This window comes from Belonocnema kinseyi, chromosome 7 (genome assembly GCF_010883055.1).
Source record: "Belonocnema kinseyi isolate 2016_QV_RU_SX_M_011 chromosome 7, B_treatae_v1, whole genome shotgun sequence".
In the NCBI taxonomy this organism is placed as follows: Eukaryota; Metazoa; Arthropoda; class Insecta; order Hymenoptera; family Cynipidae; genus Belonocnema; species Belonocnema kinseyi.
The window spans coordinates 62,368,159-62,387,735 of NC_046663.1; positions in this window are offsets into that span (position 1 = coordinate 62,368,159).

A 19,577-nucleotide genomic window follows, 5' to 3' on the forward strand; every position below is an offset into this window, starting at 1 on the left:
AATTCGTAAAAAAAGCATAGCGTAACATTGAAAAGGCCCCATACATAATATGAAAAATTTTACCTCCTCCCCTCCAACATCCACCATTACACGTTTTCTATAATAAATTTATGGAATTCACACGATCATTTTTAGAACGAGAAAAAATCTGCCTCAGCTCGGATTTGAACCGAGATCGCTGCTATATATTAGTATAGCGTTAACCAATTACATCACCGGCGCAAGCCAAGTCAAACGCACATTTTTCTTCTGTTCCTCAAAACCTTATTCGTCGTAAACAGTTGATAAACATCGAATTTTAATTAACTAAAAAATATAGAACATCAGAATGGATGTCGCACAATAGCTGACTGCTCGTTACGCTCTTAGCTGTGTGCCGCAATACTTGAAGACCACTTTCATGGAAATAAAAAAAGAATTAAATCTTCTAAAAAATTATCATAACTTCGAGTAATTATACTCAACCACTTTCTGGAAGGAAAAGGATTTAACAGTTAGCCCTGAAAACTCTGAAACCATTTATGGGGGGTGGGGGAGCGTGCCTCCATCTGGCGACTGCGTCTATTAATTAATCGACGCACAGCCGAGACTAACTGCGAGTTAATAAGCAAATTGCCATGCAATAAAGTTACTTGCTAAGTAAGCGGATAGTAGGAAAGGGGCCTGGGGGCGGGGGAGAAAGTGAGATGCTGGAACCCCGTCTCCCATAAACATTTACACCCTTGACGGGGCCACAGATGCGGCTTGCTATATTCCACCCCCTCCCACCCTACTTTTCTACCCTTCACGCTCCTCGGTATAATTTAATGTCATTCATCCGGCTCGTTCGCGAGTTATTCACCCTTATTAAAATCTGTTAAAAATCCAGCTCGCGGCGTCATATTGCCAGCCCCGTACAAGTGTCACGATCGTTAATGTAATAACTTCGATCACTAACACCAGGGAATAATTCGGAGGAAATTTACAACTACGGAATTTTCATTTCTGGTGATAAAATTATTTACGTTTTACTACTGACAAGGGGTAGCTACACCCTTCGAAATTTTGTTTGGTTCATGCTCTTCCCAGTAATAGGTCATTAACATACTTGTAATATACTTGAGTAGTCAGATGCGTTTTCAGCCATTGTCGAGGAAAACGGATTTGAAAAACCCCCGTTTATATCAGGTTGTAGTGCTCCGTGTTTTTAAGCAGTGAGTCCGGGATCTATTCCTGCTGCCAACATTTTTTACATTTATTTTTATTTTGCCAGTTGACTTTTAAGTTTTATTTAAATCAAAACATAATTATTTTTTTAAAACTTTATCACTTTCGAAGCGAATATTTCAAAGATAAGCTAATGCCAAATATCCTTGAATAATTCAGATTCCGTATGCAATTTTTTTTTAAAAGAACATTAATTATCAATCCAATTTCAAAGTTTTGAAACAAGGAAATTTTTTTCATGGTAGCAAAACAATGGAGCCAATCTTTGATCACAGTCAAAGAAATTCTACCTCGAAAAACGCTATCAAAAAATTAGTTAAAGAAGACGCCTCGCGTCTGAAAAAAGGGGTTTTGTAGTCTATTCAGACGTTAAATAAGTCTTTCTAACCCTCCCCTCCCATGCCTTCCCCCCTCGCTTCACTTCCCCTACACTCCTCATCCTCATCTCCCAACACTTTCTATACTCCCCCTCCCAATATTTCCTCTGACATCCCGAACTGTACCTCCCCTCACTAACTTATCATTTCAGTTAAAAATTTTAATATTTGGTTCAAAATTAATTAATGCCTTCAAGTCGCGACCATTATCGCATCTGTTTACATTATCGATGAGAAGTTTCATACTGTTAAGTTACTGCGATCGTACAAAATTCGGCTATTTGGTTAAAAATGTATGCATTTTGTTGAAAATTCGTCTTTCGGTAGATAATTAATCTTCCATGTTGTAAACTCAGCTGTTTAATAGAAAAATGCAACTCTTTTGTTGATAATTTAAATATTTCGTTGAAAATGCAACTGTTTTTGTAGTCACATCCCTTAGCTTCAAATTAACATTATTGTCAAAATTTTATTTATTCAGGTTAACAATTAGACTTTCTTTTGAAAATTTGACTTTTTGTCTTGAACATCTAACTATTTAAAAAAATGTTACTACTAAATTTTTGTATCGATAATATTGATCTTTAATGTATCGGCATGAATTCAAATTTTATTCTTTGATCAGAGAAATGTCACGTGTTACAAAACCTATTTTAGAATGTAGATATCTTTCAAAATTACTTCGCAAACCTTGATTGCACAAAATATTTCGTAAATAATATAAAACAAGATTTAATTTTTTCTTGAGCTAATTTCATTTTAGTTATTTTTAATTTTCAGCGCACGTTATTGGGAAATATCATATTATTTCATTACGGTTACTTTAATCGAGTGAAATTAATGAGCGAATTCGAATATCAGACAAAATGAAGATATTTTATTAGTTTTTGTTGTGAGAATAAATAAATACGGTGGTCGATAAATTTTTCTTCTTTTATGGATAACGTGAAACGTTAAATGGCAGATTTTTAGTGCTGTTTGTGAATTGCGACAGGTAGATTCGCTATCGTTAATTCATGTTGAGGTAGTAAAGAGGCGATTCAGAATTGCCTGCCAATTATTTCGTATTCCTTATATACTCAGTGTGGATATATTATATCGGATATAGCCACTTCTATAGTGGTTAGTGCACACAGGCGGGAAACGACCTTTCGTCGTTATTTGCCATCAAAGTTTAACGCCGCCGTATACGCTCAAGCCAATAACACCTTTCAAGCCACAACCAATCCGCTTCTGGTTACCAGTAATATACAAGCGTTAAGTGGTAAAGGACAAGACGCATTTCAATTTCCCACCTTTCATGTTCCCAGATTAAATTCTATGTTCCCATCGACACTTTAAACCTTCACTTAAGGATAATAAAACAAAAAACTCTGATATATTTAACTGAGAAATCACGTGTTTGCTTATTCCAAAAAAAATTTTATTCTACCATGCTCACATCACATGCTCAATCTACTATACTCACATCACATGCTCATTCCACAATACTCACATCACATGCTCGCATCCACTATACTCACATCACGTGCTCGAATCCACTAAGAAAAACTCTTCTCGAGAGCCCATGCTGGCTTCAGACATAGCTTGTCTTGGACTTAATCCTATATCGAGGGTAAGTAAAGAGACAGGACCGCGTGAATAATTCTGTTAGAATTAAACGCATGACGCAACCTGATGCAAGTAATACGCTGAAAGTTCGGCCCGCAATCTGTTTATCACGCTTGACTGAGCACGTTCTCTCTTTCAAGACTGCGGCTTCTATAATCATTAAAATGCGGAGGCCATTAGTTCTAAAAATATCTTATTCCGCGGTGGCTTATATCGGGAGTTGAGTGTATATATTAAAATTTTATTATTGGCCTCTCGAGTCTAGCAAATGCGGAATGCGTCCGCTGCATCACATCCTTGTTCACATTAATAGAGCTCAATAAGAAAAATATATATTCTTAAATTCGTTTTTTTTTTAAATTGAAAATTAATTTACTTGACTTAAAATATAACTAACCGTCTTTGAAATAAAAATTGAGCATCTTCAATTAAAAATTAAATTATTATGTTTTTCATAGAATATTCATTTTTTGTTGAAAATTCAATTTATTTGTTAAAAGTAAAAGTACTTTGTTAAAAATACTGTTATTAGTCTCAGGCTGAAATATTTTAATGAAAACTTGTTGTCCCTTTATTAAATATTAAGTCTGTTAACTGAGAAAATAAATATTCCATTTTTAATTTGAAATTAATCGTTTTTAGGTTGAAAACTTAAATATTAAATTTTTCATTTTCAATTTATATTTTTTTGATCGAATATTCCACTATTTGGTTAAAGGTTGAACTACTTTGTTAAACAATAATTTTATAGGTTTAAGGTACAACTATTTTGCTAAAATTATATTGCCAAGAATTTTGTCTGAAAAATTGTTTGCCACTTATCCATACTGATTTATTTTATAAACAATTTATATAAACAAATGTATATTTTTGGTGTTTTTACGCAAAAGGAAATAGATTTTTCTTCAGATCTTGTTGATGTTATATGCGATTATGGTATACTTGCATTTTTAATTATATACATGTATATATATAATAAATATTAGCAAAATGTTTAATGAAAAGATTATATGATTTGTTTATCAAATAAACAAAAATTGGTGACTTGCAGAAATTTCTCTAAAAAATATCATTGTCAATATAATTTCAATAAGGTCGGAAGACGAAACGGGGTTTCTCGCCCAAAAACGCCCAAAACGTACACTTGTTTATAAAATAAACAAATAACATTTAATCTTAAAATTTACTGACCACGTATCATCCTAATAATGGAAGCAAGCGATTTCAGAGCAGAAATATACTTTGAAAACGAATTACCCGAAGGCAGATTATTTGTTAAGACAATTTGTTTATAATAATTAACTATGCAAGTTAACAATGTTGTGATCGTATCTATACCCTTGAGAATTTAATTCAAGGGATAAATAGTATGAGGAAAATGTCCAGAAGATCAAAAATTTAAATTCAAAAATCTATATTTTTTTCGCTGTTTGCATTAACATAAAAATTCAATAAACAAAAGAATAAATTAAAAATATGCGATTACCATTTTCTAAAAAATTTATTTCTGAATTTTTGAAACAAAAAATCTGAAATTGATACATAATTGCGTTCTAAATTTCGCCCCACTGTGTCACTCTGAAGGATCAAGCTTTTTCTGATGATCTGCGAGAAAGAAAATAAGGGTAGGAAGAAGTGTTCAAAATACCGTGACGTAGTTTCTGAACTGCCTCATTCATAATTTTTTGTACTGATTTGAAACTTAAAGGTATATTGCACCATTATACTACTATTATGCGAGCATTATGTCAGCATTATGACAGCAATACCACTAAGAAAGAAAGAAATGCATACATAATATTGACATATTGCAGATTACGACAGCAATATTACAGTTTATAGTGATTTGAGGTTTCTATCGGGTATATCTCATAAGAAGATCAAAATAAGTGAACCTTGTGGGAAATGGGGAAAAGGGACATTTTGATGCTATTTTAGCGAATAGTAAACATTTGAGTAGCTTCCTTACGTGTTCGGTAAACCTGGAGTATACGACCACCTATTCGACCACGTATACTTTGATGTCGCCACTTGGTGGTCAGTGTAGGGTCAACCACCATAAAGACACATATGTGTATTATATAGTATATACAACCCTCTCACACGCATTTGGCCCCCTGCAAATAATTCCAGTTCGTGTGAAAATCTTGTGACAGGATAAACACATGAATTCCTGATCCCCAGAGGCCTGAATCTCATAACTTTATCATAATAAAAAAGATAGTCTCAACAAAATATGCTCTAATGAATAAATACACTTTGATATCCCTATTCATATGAAATTCCTTCCTAATATATTTTTGCATTATTTTTATTTTAATAAAATGAAATAAAATGGGAACTTTTTCTTTGGATTAATTCTAAACCAATCTATTCGGATGATTACATTTTCCAAAAAGGAAAAATAATAATCTAAAGAATTACATAGTTGTAAAAATTGCTAATTTTAAAACGCTCGAGCAATACCTTGAAAAAAAAGATGTCTTGATAAATTGAGGTGAATGTTTATACCTCAATTAAAATAAATGTTAATATTATTTAGCTGCAACCATGCAGATTAAAATGAATCTTGAACTTATCTATATTTTGAAAAGTCTTTTCACCTAAAAATGGAATATACTTTTATATCAAACATTTTTTGTGCCAATATCAGATCATGAAAAGAAAAATTATGAATAATAATTATACTTTCAACTACCAAAAAAACCTTTTATCGTCTCCAATTCAAGTGAATTTAGACTTCCTCATCAATTTATACATTTGAAAAGCCTATCCTAAACTTTTTTATATATCGAGAAATCCTTTTTTTTTTAATTAATAGCTTTTTTAACCTTTCTATTTATGAATAACATCTCCACGAATTCTCTTTTTTTATTTCGTTGATAGTAAAGGATCTTGATAGCATTCCAATTAAAACATGATCATGTGTCATTCCACAACTATAATTCAAAAGAAATGAACCTATATAGATTTATACTGATTTCCTTATTATTATTTTTTTTGTGATTCTGGGAAAATCATTATAGAGAATTATTTTAATAAAATCAGTTTAGAAACAAAAAAAAGCTAAAATATTGAAAGAGTTAATGCAAAAAAAATGAAAGAATGATTTATGTAGTTATTTAAAGTAGGATCCAAACAAATTTTAAGAAAATTCAAGGCATTTCAGAGCACTTCCATAGATTTTAAGCGACTTCGTATGATTTCTTAAAATTTTCACATTTAAATGATTTTCAAATATATCATGAAGTTTTAAGGGCCACCAAAGGATTTTAACTAATTTTAAAAATATTTATTGGGTTTAATGTGATTTAAAAATATTTTCATGGATTTCAAGGAATTCCAAAACATTTTTAAAAAGTTTAGAAGATTTTGATTATTTACAAACTTTTCTAGGGATTTTAAGGAATTCCAAAGGATTTAGTAATATTTTTAAAAAAATGAAGATTTTGTCGGTTCTCTTAAGATTAAAAATATTTTCACGAATTTGAAGTATTTTCGAAATTTTCAAGGAATTTTATAGGATTTTTTTCATTTTTAAAGATGACAAGATATTTTAAAGAATTATTTAGGATTTCACAAGATTTCAAGAGATTCATAATGTATATTAAAAAATTAATGAAATGTGCAGTTATTTCAAGAGATTTCACAAAGATTAAAAAAAATGATAAGGACTTAAACGGCGTTTATTCAGAACTATCATGAATTTTCTATAAAGAATGGAATCTCATGCAATTTCCAATTTTTCAATCATAATATACATGATCAAACCATTGCATTTCGCAAGGTTAATTTATAAACTCAAATGATTTTTTTTTTAAATAATCGATTTCTGATGAAAAGGCTGTAACTTACCCTATTATTCTTTGAATATTCGAAACATTTTTTAAAGTTAAATGATTTGTTAATAAAAGTACCAATTTATGGTGTAAGCTTGTTAAAAATTTGAGTTATTATTGTTAAAACATAAAAAATGTAATGTTTGTTACTTAAAAATACCAATTCTGAAATAAAATACTAACATATTCTGAAAATTTTATAAAATTCTACATGCAATAAATACAACAATAAAACTAATTTTAAACAAAAGAATTAAATTTGAAATAAACAGATGAATTTTTAACTAAAATTAGAAATATTTAACTGTAATAGTTAAATTTTGAACTAAAAATCTAATTTTCAACCTAAAACATTAATTTATACTAAACAATACGAATTGTCGAAAAAAAATACATTTTTTAACTAAAAAAGATAAATTGTCAACCAAAAATCAAACTTCACCACATTTTTCCTTCAAAAACTAAGTTTTAAACAAAAAAATTAATTTTCATCATAAAAGGTTGATATTTAAACCAAAAAATATTTTTATTTTGAAAAAAAAGTTTATTTCAACCAAGAAGATTGATTTTATCTCAATAAAGACAAATATTTAAAAAATTCAACTTTTCACCAAGAAGTGGAATTTTAAACCAAGAAAGATGAATTCACAATGAAAGATTTAATAGATGATATTTCAAATAAAAAATCTTTCAATTTCAAATCAAAAGTAGTTGATATTTCAATAAACAAAATTTTTTCTCCATAAAAAATAGCTTAATTCAATACAAAAAATAATTCATTTTCAACCAAAAAAAATTCATTTTATACCAATAAGAGAAATTTTTAACAAAATACATGAAATTTCAACCAAGTAGTGGAAATCTAAATCTATATAAAAAAGGAATAGTTGAATTTTTACTGTAAAAAATTATGTTTTAACAAAAAATAACCATTTTAACAAAATAGTACAAATTTTAACAATAGAGATGAGTTTTCAATGAAAAATGATGAATGTAGAATGTAACAATTATTACTTTAACAAAAATATCTTTTTATTTTAAATTTCAAAATAGTTTAATTTGAATAAAAATATTTAATTTTTAACCAATTAGATTGATGTCATACCAATAAAGACAAATCTTCAACAAAATACATGGTATTTCAACCAAGTAGTAGAATTTCCAACTAAAAAAGTGCAGTTTTCAACCAAAAGTGAAATACTTACATTTTTAAGTATAAAAAATGTGTTTTTAAAAAAATAATTCAACTTTGAACTAAGTACTTGAATTTTGAACCAAAAAGGATGAGTTCTTAAAAAAATTTCGTTTTAAATTAAGCCAGTGGGATTTACCTCCAAAAGATGAGTGTTTCAACAAAATTTATGTATTCCTAACATTGAAAGATCAAATTTTAACCAAAAATGGAATGTTTAAAGTTTCAATTAAAAAAATTACTCATTAATTTTTTTATCATAATTGTTAAATCTTCAACCCAAAAAATTAATTGTTAACAAAGCAGATTAACCTTTAAGCAAGCAGTTTCATTCTTAATAAAAATAATCATTCTAAACAGAAGATATATTTGACGATATTTTAACCAAAAAAGATTTTAAGTTGAAATAGAAAACAGTTAGACTCAACCAACAAATTTAATTTTGAACGAAGAACCTTTTTACCGAAAAAATAATATTCAATGATTCAAACTGGAAATTCCTTGTAAATGAATTAGTTATTTTAAATACGCAATCAGTAACTTTTACTAATTTAATCAGTAATTCCATATGATACGGTCAGTAACTTTCACGAATTAATAAGTAGTTTTGATTATTTAAATATGTAATTTTCAGTGTGTTTATCAGCCATTTGTTCTTAATTGTAATCATTTATTGAAAGGCAGGAATTTAATTACGAATTTTATTTTTGAAACAACTTTACTATTTTATGATAGTAGACAAATTAGTCACTTCTATTAAATTAAAATCAGTAAGTCCATGTATTGATTGATTCGCCTGTTAAAAAAAGACTGTTTTGTTAGCAGAAAATACTGATTTTTAATTTAAAGCATGTTTAATTAATTTAGTCGTAAAAATGTTGAATGATTTGAATGTAGAGTATTTAATCAGCCGGGAAGGTAGTAGCAGGAAATCTTTTTTTCATTTGTGACCTCTTTTTGTGAATAAAATGGAAGAATAAAATAAAATAGTTAACTTTTTTCTAATTTTCAGAAAGAAGCCATGGATAAATAAACATTAATGAAAAGCTGCTTCGACGTTGCAATTAGTGAGTGTGTTGTCGCCTTGTTAAAGCACGGACGTATAATTTATGTTTCCGCTGGACTTTCCCGAGTTTAGCGAGCGGTCTTTGATCGGCTGAATTATTCCTTCATTTCAAAGGACTGTTATTGCGAGTCGCTTAACGTCTAATAAGTTATTTGTGGCGATTCCATTTCTGTCCTTTTTGTTTTTTAAGCACTTAATGAAATTTACTTAATTCCTAATGAGCTCTGCTAATTTCATGAAATTATTAAAATTAATCGAACAGGCCAATTATTCTCATTAACAAGTTTGCATAAGACTCGAGTTCATTATTAGAAACTTGATCAGAAATTAAATAAGCACATCGGCGAGGAAGTTATTTACCACAGCATAATATTCACATTATTCTCTTCCAATTCATTACTTTTTAAATTTTCCATATTATATCATATATTTTTACAGAAAATTCCAGTTAATTAATTTAATCCCGAAATTTGATGAAAATTATATGCAACGCTTTTATACAAAAATAATAGAATTAAATCAAATTTATTTAAATCAAGGAAAACCATTCATTGACTCTCAATTAAATAAACGTTTCTTTATTCAAAGAAATTTTTTGTTTAAAAAAAAATTATTTTTTGTTCCAGTAATAAATTTTCTTTAATTTGAAATGATTTTCTACATTTCAAAATTTCTTTTAATTAAATAAAAAAATTAATTTACAGAAACGGTTTCTTTAATTGACAAAAAATATTTTTCTGAGTGTCAAGATTTTGGATTGTTTACTTGATTAGCAAATTGTGCATCAGAATAATCTGATTTCTTGTCAAAAATAAAAGAGTGAAATAATTATTCTCAGAGAGTCAAGTAAAGTTTCGGCAATTTATTTTCTCTGCGTACACTGAAATTCTTAATGTTTTAAAACATTTATTGTTGGTCTTGTAAATTTTCGAAAGTGGGAGTCGCTACTAAATAAATCTAGAGAAATATTTTTGGAATGAAAAAAATTAATTTCCAGAGTTAAATATTCATTTTTTTCAATTGAAAATGAATTCTTTCAACTGATATAATTCAACAATTCCAATCGAGGATTCATACTTTTGCTTGAAATTTATCTCATTGGTTGCAAAAACCTACTATTCTATTTTTAATGCACAATTAATATTTCTTTATTTAAAATTTTATTATTGGGTTTAAAATTAAAATATTTTTGGCTTAATCTTTATAATTAAAACATTTTAAAATTATTTTTAATTGACAAGTCAACTATCACATTTTTGGTTTAGAATTCATCTATTTGGATTCAAAAAGGTACCACTTTGTTAAGTTAGTTGGTTAAAAACTCAATAATTTTGTTAGAAATTAATTTTTTGTTGTCGAAAATTCAACTTTTTTCCTGAAAACTATTATTTAATGGTTAACATTCATATATTTTCGTAGAGATTTTATCTTCTTTGGTCAAAAATGCAACTGTTTCGTTGAAAATAATCCATCTTCGGTTGAGCATTAAATTATTTTGTTAAAAATTATTTTTTTTTCGTTGCATTTAACTATTTCTTTTTTTTTAAATTAAAAGCTCTTTGCTTGAAATATCAGCTATTATAATTTTCGTTGTGAATTCAACAAATCAATTTTTCGATAATTTATTTTTATTTTTCTAAACATAATTTTCCAGCTGGAAATTTAGCGACTTTATTTTTGAATGAAAATCGATCTTTTATATTTGAGGATTTAACTACTTTGTTGGAAATTCACGTATTTTGTTGAAAATTCGTATTTTTAAGTAGAAAACTAATCTTCTTGGTCAAATATTAAACTTTTACTTTTAAAGCTGAACTACTTGGTTGAAATTAAAACCATTTTGTTGGAAATTTATTTTTTTATTTCAAGATTTATTATTTTAATAAAAAGTTCATCAATTTAGTATATAATTAGACTATTATGCCGAAAATTGACTTCTTTAATGAAAAATTAATGTTTTTAACTGAAAATCATAAAGTTTTAAATGAAGATTCATCGTTTTATTGAAAAATTAATTTCTTTTGTTTGAAATTTCATTTATTTAGGTAAAGAATCAACTACTCTCGGTTGAGAGTTAATTATTTTTGGTTAAAAAGTCAACTGTTCGTAAATAAAAATGAAAATCTGTTTTGGTTCAATTATCAATTATTACACTTATCGCAAAGAATTTATCTTTTTTTTTTAAAATTAACTACATAGTTAAAGGTAGAGCAATTTTGTTGAATATTCATTTTCGTCAGTTGAATGTAAAATTTTTGAAGTGAAAATTTAACTATTTCATTTTTTGACAAAATTTTATTTTTTATGTTGAAAATTCAACTATAATTATTGCAAATTTAAGCTCTTTTTCTTTAAAAAATTACTTTTTTTAAACTGACCATTGAATTATTCATCTTGGAAGCTCAACATTCTTGTGGTTTAAAAAGTCAAATATTATAGTTATTATATTTATTTATTTCGTTGTAAATTGAACTGTTTTGTTAAAAAAATTTCTTGTTTAGTTAAATTTAACTACTTGTTTGAAAGTTTATGTTGTTCAAAAATAATTTTGTTGGTTTATCATTCATTATTTCAATAGAAATGATTGAATTATTATTAAAAATTATTGAAAATTTAACTACTTTGTTTTAAATTCCACAGATTTGTTGAAAATATGTCTTTTTTAGTTAAATTCTACTGTTGTTAAACAACAAAAAAACTTTTTTTTGCTGTGAAATTATCCTCTTGATCAAAAATTCAACTACTTGGTTGAAAGTAATACTAGTTTGTTGAAAATCTATTTTTTTTTGTTGAAAATGTAGTTTTTTAATTTAAAATTAATATATTTCATTTTTTGTTGAAATTTTATCTTTCAGGTTGAAGATTCAACCCTTTGTCTTAACATTTAACAACTTGGTTTCAATTTAAACTTTTTAGTTCAAAATATTTTGTTGTTGTTGCAGATTTATAATTTCAATTACAAATTCATCTCTATGGGCAAGAATATAATTATTTTGTTGACAATACTATTTATTGGTAGAAAATTATTGTTTTTAACAGAATATTGAACTATGCCTCTTAAAGATTTATCAGTTTAGACTAGTTCTAAATTAATCTCTTTTAGTCTCCCGAGTCAAAGTTTCGTCGTCATTTTCAACTTCTTTCACTTTCATCAATGAAGGTGAATGAAGATGAAATGAAGGTAAAGTCTCCAGGTCAGCTTATGTATTTTCGCCTTCATTTCGAATGCAAAGGTTGTAGTTATTACCGTCTTTACAAGTTTTGCAGCCGAAATGAAAATGAAACGAGATTGTGATCTGATTTTTATTTCAGCGTTTTTCACAATCATTAAGGAATACACAGAGAATCCTTTTACGGCAATATTTGCTAAAAATCAGAATAGATTTTATTTTTTAGTTTTCAATGGAGGGGCATAGAGGAACTTTTGTAACTTTCACTACTTCGAGTAGTAACTAGTAAAGCAGCAACTTATGTATTATAGCCACTTACTATTTTCGGTAAAAGAAAATTCAAAATTTCTTACATTAATATCTGCAGAAGATTGGAATATTTGCAAAGGACTATAGTAACGCCGAGAGAAACCGGCACACTGATTTAGTATGCGACTTAGTAAAAATTGGTGCAGTCAGATTAGCAGACGAAAAAAACCTAACCTTCGCCGCGTCGCGTTGAAGGTTAGAACACACGTATCCCACAAGCATATGACGTAAATTCAGATTTATTATGGGATTTTGAACTGTTTCGAACTATTATATTTATTTAGATTAAATTTTACAATACACATGATTATAGTTTATACATTATTATATACATTCCGCAATATTATATTACAAGCTGAAACAGAAAAATGTGATTAAAATATAAAGCAGGTGGGAATCGAACACGGGTCTCCGTCGCGGCAGCACGGAGATATTCCATCTTGCTAAACTAGATAACAAAATACAGAAATTTATCACCCTTATGAAGTAAATCGAAGTTTCGTCGTCAGTTTCAACTTCTTTAAGCGTAAGCGTTATTCAATGCAAGGTGAGAATATTGAAAACCGTAATTTCGACTTCTTTCACTTTCAACGCCGCAAACTGACAAAGCTGATCTTACTTACTTAACCTTCATTTTAACTTCATACCATGTTATCCCATTTCACATTCTCTTTTAACGTGATTATTATTTTCAGGAGAGCTACTTAATTGAAATAAATTTAATTTTCAACACAACCTTCAATCACCCGAGAAAAAGGGCTATAGTGGAGTAGATAAATTATAAAACTCAATATACTTTTTCAAACGCAGACTTTTCATTTTGACTTGAGGTACGTAAGCAGTCAATGAATTAATTCATTTTCACAAATCATCCTTTACACCAATTTGAAATTGTTTGGTTTTCATCTGCCTGCTTCTAGCTGTTTTTTTATTCTCTTTTAGTATATTTATGTTTTTAATGTTTAAATTTTCAAATACAATACTTAACAAATTAGAAAAGTATAATCTGAATATACGGCCCAGTGTTGCTCCAATTTTGGCAGCCAAAGGTCGACTAAAGTTATTGGGCCAATATCGACATTTTAATCAGCCCAGTGTTGAGCCAGTGCTGGCAGCCTTTATTGGCTATTTATATTTGCTGATCCTCCACCGATGCTTGGCCCAGTATCGGTACTTTATTGCGCCAAGTATCACTTTTAGTACAACGAACCATGTTTCACGAGGATCGGCCAAAGTCTGGCCCAGTAACAGCACATTACTGGGCCAAGTGTCACTTTTATCACGGCTAACCATGTTTTATTTAAATTGGCCCAATTTTGAGCCAGTACTGGCAGGCTATATTGGCTTTTTATATTTTCTGATCCTTCGCCGATGCTTGGCCCGGTATCAGCACTTTATTGCGCCATGTCTCACGCTTAGTACGGGGAACCATGTTTCACGAGGATCATCCAAAATCTGGCCCATTGGCGGCACATTACGGGGCCAAGGGTCACTCTTACCACGGAAAACCATGTTTCATTTAAATCGGCTCAATGTTGAGCCAGTGCTGGCAGTCTATATTGGCTATTTATATTTGCCGATCCTCCACCGATGCTTGATCCAGAATCGGCAGTATTTTTCGCCAAATCTCAGTTTTAGCACCTAATAAATAAATCTTACACGATAGATAAAAAAAAATTTATTGAAAAATTGTCAAAGTTCACGATGAAATTTGTTAAGTTCTGCCATTAAAAATTTTTAATGTTTATGAAAAATTACATTTCCTGTCATTGCAAAAAGTTGTAAAGCAGGCTGCAACGGAAAAAAATTAAATATTACGCGATGAAAAATTGTAATTGATTTAAATTATTTATTTAAAAATTATTGTCGAGCCTCGTGAATATTTTTGCCGACTATGGGCCAATATTGGACCGTATGCGACTTTGCACTTCGGATGGTTAAGTTAAAATGAAGCTTAAATCAGTAAGATCAACTTTGTCAGTTTGCGGCGTTGAAAGTGAAAGAAGTCAAAACTACGGTTTTCAATATTTTCACCTTACATTGAATAACGCTTACGTTGAAAGAAGTTAAAACTGACGACGAAATTTCGACTCGGGTAAGTTTCATCTCTTTCCTTAAAAATTCAACTAATTTTAGTTGAAAGTTAATTGTTTTATTTAAAAAGTCTGATATCACATTTTATTTTGAGAATTTATCTATTTTGGTTTTTAAAGTTTTATTATTGGGTGGAAAATTAAATTCCTTTGTTGGATATTTAACCGTTGTGTGGAAAATTCGTCTTTTTTATTTCATTTACATATTTTTAATTTAAAATTGTTCTTTCTATTGGTTAAATCATCAGCTATTATATTTTTTTGAAGAATTCATCTTTTTTGTTTAAAGATGTAACTACATGGTTGAAACTTGATCTGGCTCAACAGTTACTTTTTTAGTTGATAATTTGTCATTTCAGTTGAAAATTTATCTGTTTGGCTAAAAGATTAGCTATTTTGTTAAAAGCTTGTGTTTTAGGGTTGCAAATTATTTTTTCAGCTAAAAATTTAAACCTTCTATTTATAGATTTCTCATGCCAGTCGATAATTCATCTCTTTGTATAAAATGCATATATTTTGTGGAAAATTCAAAGTTTTCTAAAACATTTTTTATAATAATAAGAATTTGTAAATCTTCTAGAAGTGGGAATCCAAACAAATTAATTTAAGCACCTCTAGCAATCACACCACGTGAAGAGCATCACAGAATCATCATACTTTAAAATTACCCTCCGTATATCCCTATCCTGGCATACAATATTTGCTTCCCTTAAATCCGTATATTTAATATAAAAGATGCCTATTTTATGTGGGTCTTGTTTTTGGAGTAGAAAAATACTTGGTGTAAATTTTACGACATTACATTGAGAATTTCTCCCCTTATTTTCTTGCTTCATGTTTTTAGAAAAGGCGACGAGGGAGTTTGAGGATATTGATATGAGGATCGCCCTTAGTACGACTTTGAAAAGTTTAGAGTCCATGTCCGAAGCGTGCGAGCACAGCAGTCGATAAAAAATGGTTCCAGCACCCAGCAGATAATAAAAGTGTGAATAAGAGAAGAACGATATACGAGAAACTAGAAACGGGAAACGAGGTCCGAAGGAAGAGGCTGGACTGAAGGGTGGGTATTGAGTAAAAAGAGGAGGAACAGAGGGTCGACGGATGTTTGAAATACTCCCCTATCTGACTCGCTCGCGATGGGAAATCTTTATTGATTTGAACCCGTCGACTGGCATGTATATTGCTCGAGGTCAATATGATTCTCTTCAACTCATACACACTTATCCTACTTGTATATTATCCTAAAACCGAAAATAAAATGTTCTCTCGATACCAACTCCTGTGATATTCAAACCCTGAAAAATTCCGAAAATTCTAAAAGAAATGTTACTGATGCTTTTTTATTTAAAAAGTGGAGGTCACTACTCTCTTAAAATGAGCTAATGAAATCTCAGTGATTTCCAATGAAATCTCGCAGGTTTTAACAGCCAAAAGTGTGCTAGAAGTGTTTACTGGTTCCATCAGTCGAATTCATTCACTGTTTTAATCAGTGAGGTCCACTGATTTAGTCAATGGAATTTCTTTACCAGTTTAATCACTAAATTCACTGATTCACTCAGTGGAATTCCGGCACTGGTATAATCAGTGAGCTTAATTGGTTAACTTAATACAATTTTGTCACTAGTTTAAATACTGAGGTTTACTGGTTAACTCTGTGAAATTACCTCACTGTCTTAATCAGTGCGGTTTACTGATTCACTCGGCGGTATTCCGTCACTGGTTTAATCAGTAAGGTTCACTGTTTTACTCGCGGGAATTTCGTCACGGGTTTAATTACTGAGGTTCACTGGTTAATTTAAGATAATTCCATCTTTGGATTAATTATCGAGGTTCACTGGTTCACTCAGTGGAACTCCAGAACTGGTTTAATCAGTGGGAATAACTCGTTTACTTAATAAAATTCCCTCGCTTGTTTAAATACTGAGGTTCATTGGTTCACTCACTTGAATTCCTTTACTGGCTCAATCAATGATATATCACTGCTTCACTCAGTGGACTTCCGTCAACGGTTTAATCAGTGAGGTTCACGGGTTACTCAGTACCAGTAGTCATCTGATCTTCCTCGTTTTCATCCTCCAGCTGGTTAAGTATGATACTTGTTAACCTGTGCAAAATTATTATTTTTTTAAACCGTAATTTACTCTCGCAACAATAAATACCCACTTTCAAGTGAAAGATATTATAATCCCTACTTATTGCACCCAGGTCACAAATATTTCTAATACTGACACTAGTAAACTAGCGTTTTTCTATCAGACAACTGAAGGTTTATGTAATGGCCGCGTGGAGTGCTGTATCAATGATTCAATCTGTCATTTGGTGTCACTGGTATATTCAGTAACGCTGATTTAATTGTGTCACTGGATCACCCAGTCAAAGTAAGAAAATCAGTCATTCCTCAGTGATCATTAAAAATACTGATTCAACCAGTGGCAATCTAACTGATTAAGTTTAAGTTAAGTCACTCTCAGGGAGCGTTCACATAATACATTATACTAGGGGAAAGGAGCTCCTAACATCAAATAACAGTTAAACTTTCAACCCAGAAGGTCGAATTTTTGACAAAAAAAGTTTATTCTCAGCCAAAGAGATGATTTTTTAACCAAGGAAGATGACTTTTCAACCGTAAGAGCTAAATTTTCTATAAAAAAAGTAGCAAATAGCTGAATTTTCAACCAAATAATATGACTTTCCAACCAGGAAGATAAATTTTCTAAAAACACACGAATTTTCAATTAAATACGTGAGTTGTCAACCAAGTAGCTGAATTTTGAACTAAATAAATATTCACAACAAAGAATGGAATAGTTTAATTTTTAGCTAAAATTTAACTCATTTTCAAGAAAAAAACGGAATATCAACCAGTTTTATTTAACACAGAAATTAAAAACATTTATAACAAAGTAGTTGCATCCTCAACCAAATAATCTAATTTTCTACCAAAGCAGTAAATTTTTTAACAAAAAATAGGAATTTTCCAACAAAAAAGTTAATTTTCGACTGAATAGTTGTTTTTTTACGAAATTGTTGAATTTACAAGCTAAACAGATCAATTTTTTGAAAAAACTTTGTATTTTCAACCAAAAAATATCAGTCTTGAACAAAAAAGTTAAATTACTCCTGAATAGTGGAATTTTGAACAAAAAGGATGAATTTTCAAACAATCAAAAATTAGTTCCTTACAAAGCAGTTCCACTTCAAACCAAGTGGTTAATTTTTCCATCAGAAAAAATAAAATCCGATCGAAGCATGTAATAGTTCATATTATAAGAAAAACAGATTTTAATTTTTATTCAAAAACATTCGAATTTAACTTAAAAAGGTGAATTTTCACCAAATTGGTTAAATCCTCAACGAATGAAGAATTAAATTTAATCAAGCTGTTCCATTTTGAATGAAAGGAATAAGTTTTCAATTAGGTAGATTAATTACGAAAAAAGATGGATGAACAGCAAAATAATAATGTATTTTTAACCAGAAAAGATCAATTTTCAGCCCGAAATGGAATAGCCACGATTTTTGGTTAAAAAATTAATTTATAACAAAAAAGAATAACCAACTTCTTACAAAATAGTTAAAGTTTTAACAAATGAGATGGGCTTTCAAACCAAAATTATGGATCTTCAAACAAAATAAAGTTTCAAGAAAAGAGTTCAACATTCAAAGAATTAGAAGAATTAGAATCGATGACGTACCTAATATAAAAGATAAAATTGCAATCCCAAAAAAAATAATTTTTTAACAAAGCAGTTAAATTTTCAATAAAAAAAAGGAATTTACCAAAATTTTTGAATTTTTAATAAAATAATTAAACTTCGAACAAAATAGTTGAATTTTTCATCAAATAGCTCAATATTCAACCAAGAAGATTACATACTTTTCTACTAAAAGACAAAATGCTAAAAAAATTAAACCACTTTAACCCAAATAGTTGAATTTCAAATGACAAAAATACATAAAAGTTTAGAACCAAAAAAGAAATAGTTAAATTTTCAGTTTAAAAAATTAATTTTTATAAAAAAGCGAAGTATCAACCTTCAATCAATGTAAACAAATAGATGAATTTTCAACAACTATGATTAATTTTTTCCAAAAAAAAATAATTTTTAACCAAAAAAAGAATCATATTCCAACAAGAAAGTTAAATTTTCCAACAAGTAGTTTAATTTCCTACCAAATTTTAAATCTTTAATAACAATTGAATTTTCAAACAAACGGTTTAATTTTCTAAAAAATTGTTTATTTCTCATCTTTTACAAAATTCACAAAAATCCTTAAAATGTATCTATAATAAACGTACTAACCCCCTTCCCCTCTTAAATTAGATTCTTTTTTGGATACTAGAAATGGGCTGAAATATAAATGGGAAGTAGCTTTTTACGAATTGGGCGATGGCAAACTATAAGCAATTTTTGTAGGTGTTCGAAATGGGGTAAAATATAACTGATAGGTAAATTTTCCTGGCTTAGGGTATGGCCAACAATAAACGGCTGTTTTTTAAAACTAAAAATTAAGTAAAATATAAGTGAAAAGTAGATTGAGCAATTTAGAGTATGACCAACAATAAAAGTGTGATTTTTTGTAAAATTCAGGAAGTGGGTATTAAATGTAAATCGGGATATGGCCAATTTTAAAGATTTTTTTAAAATATTCGAAATAGTGTCGAATATAATTGATAGATAGATATTCCTGTGTTGGGGCATGACTAACTATA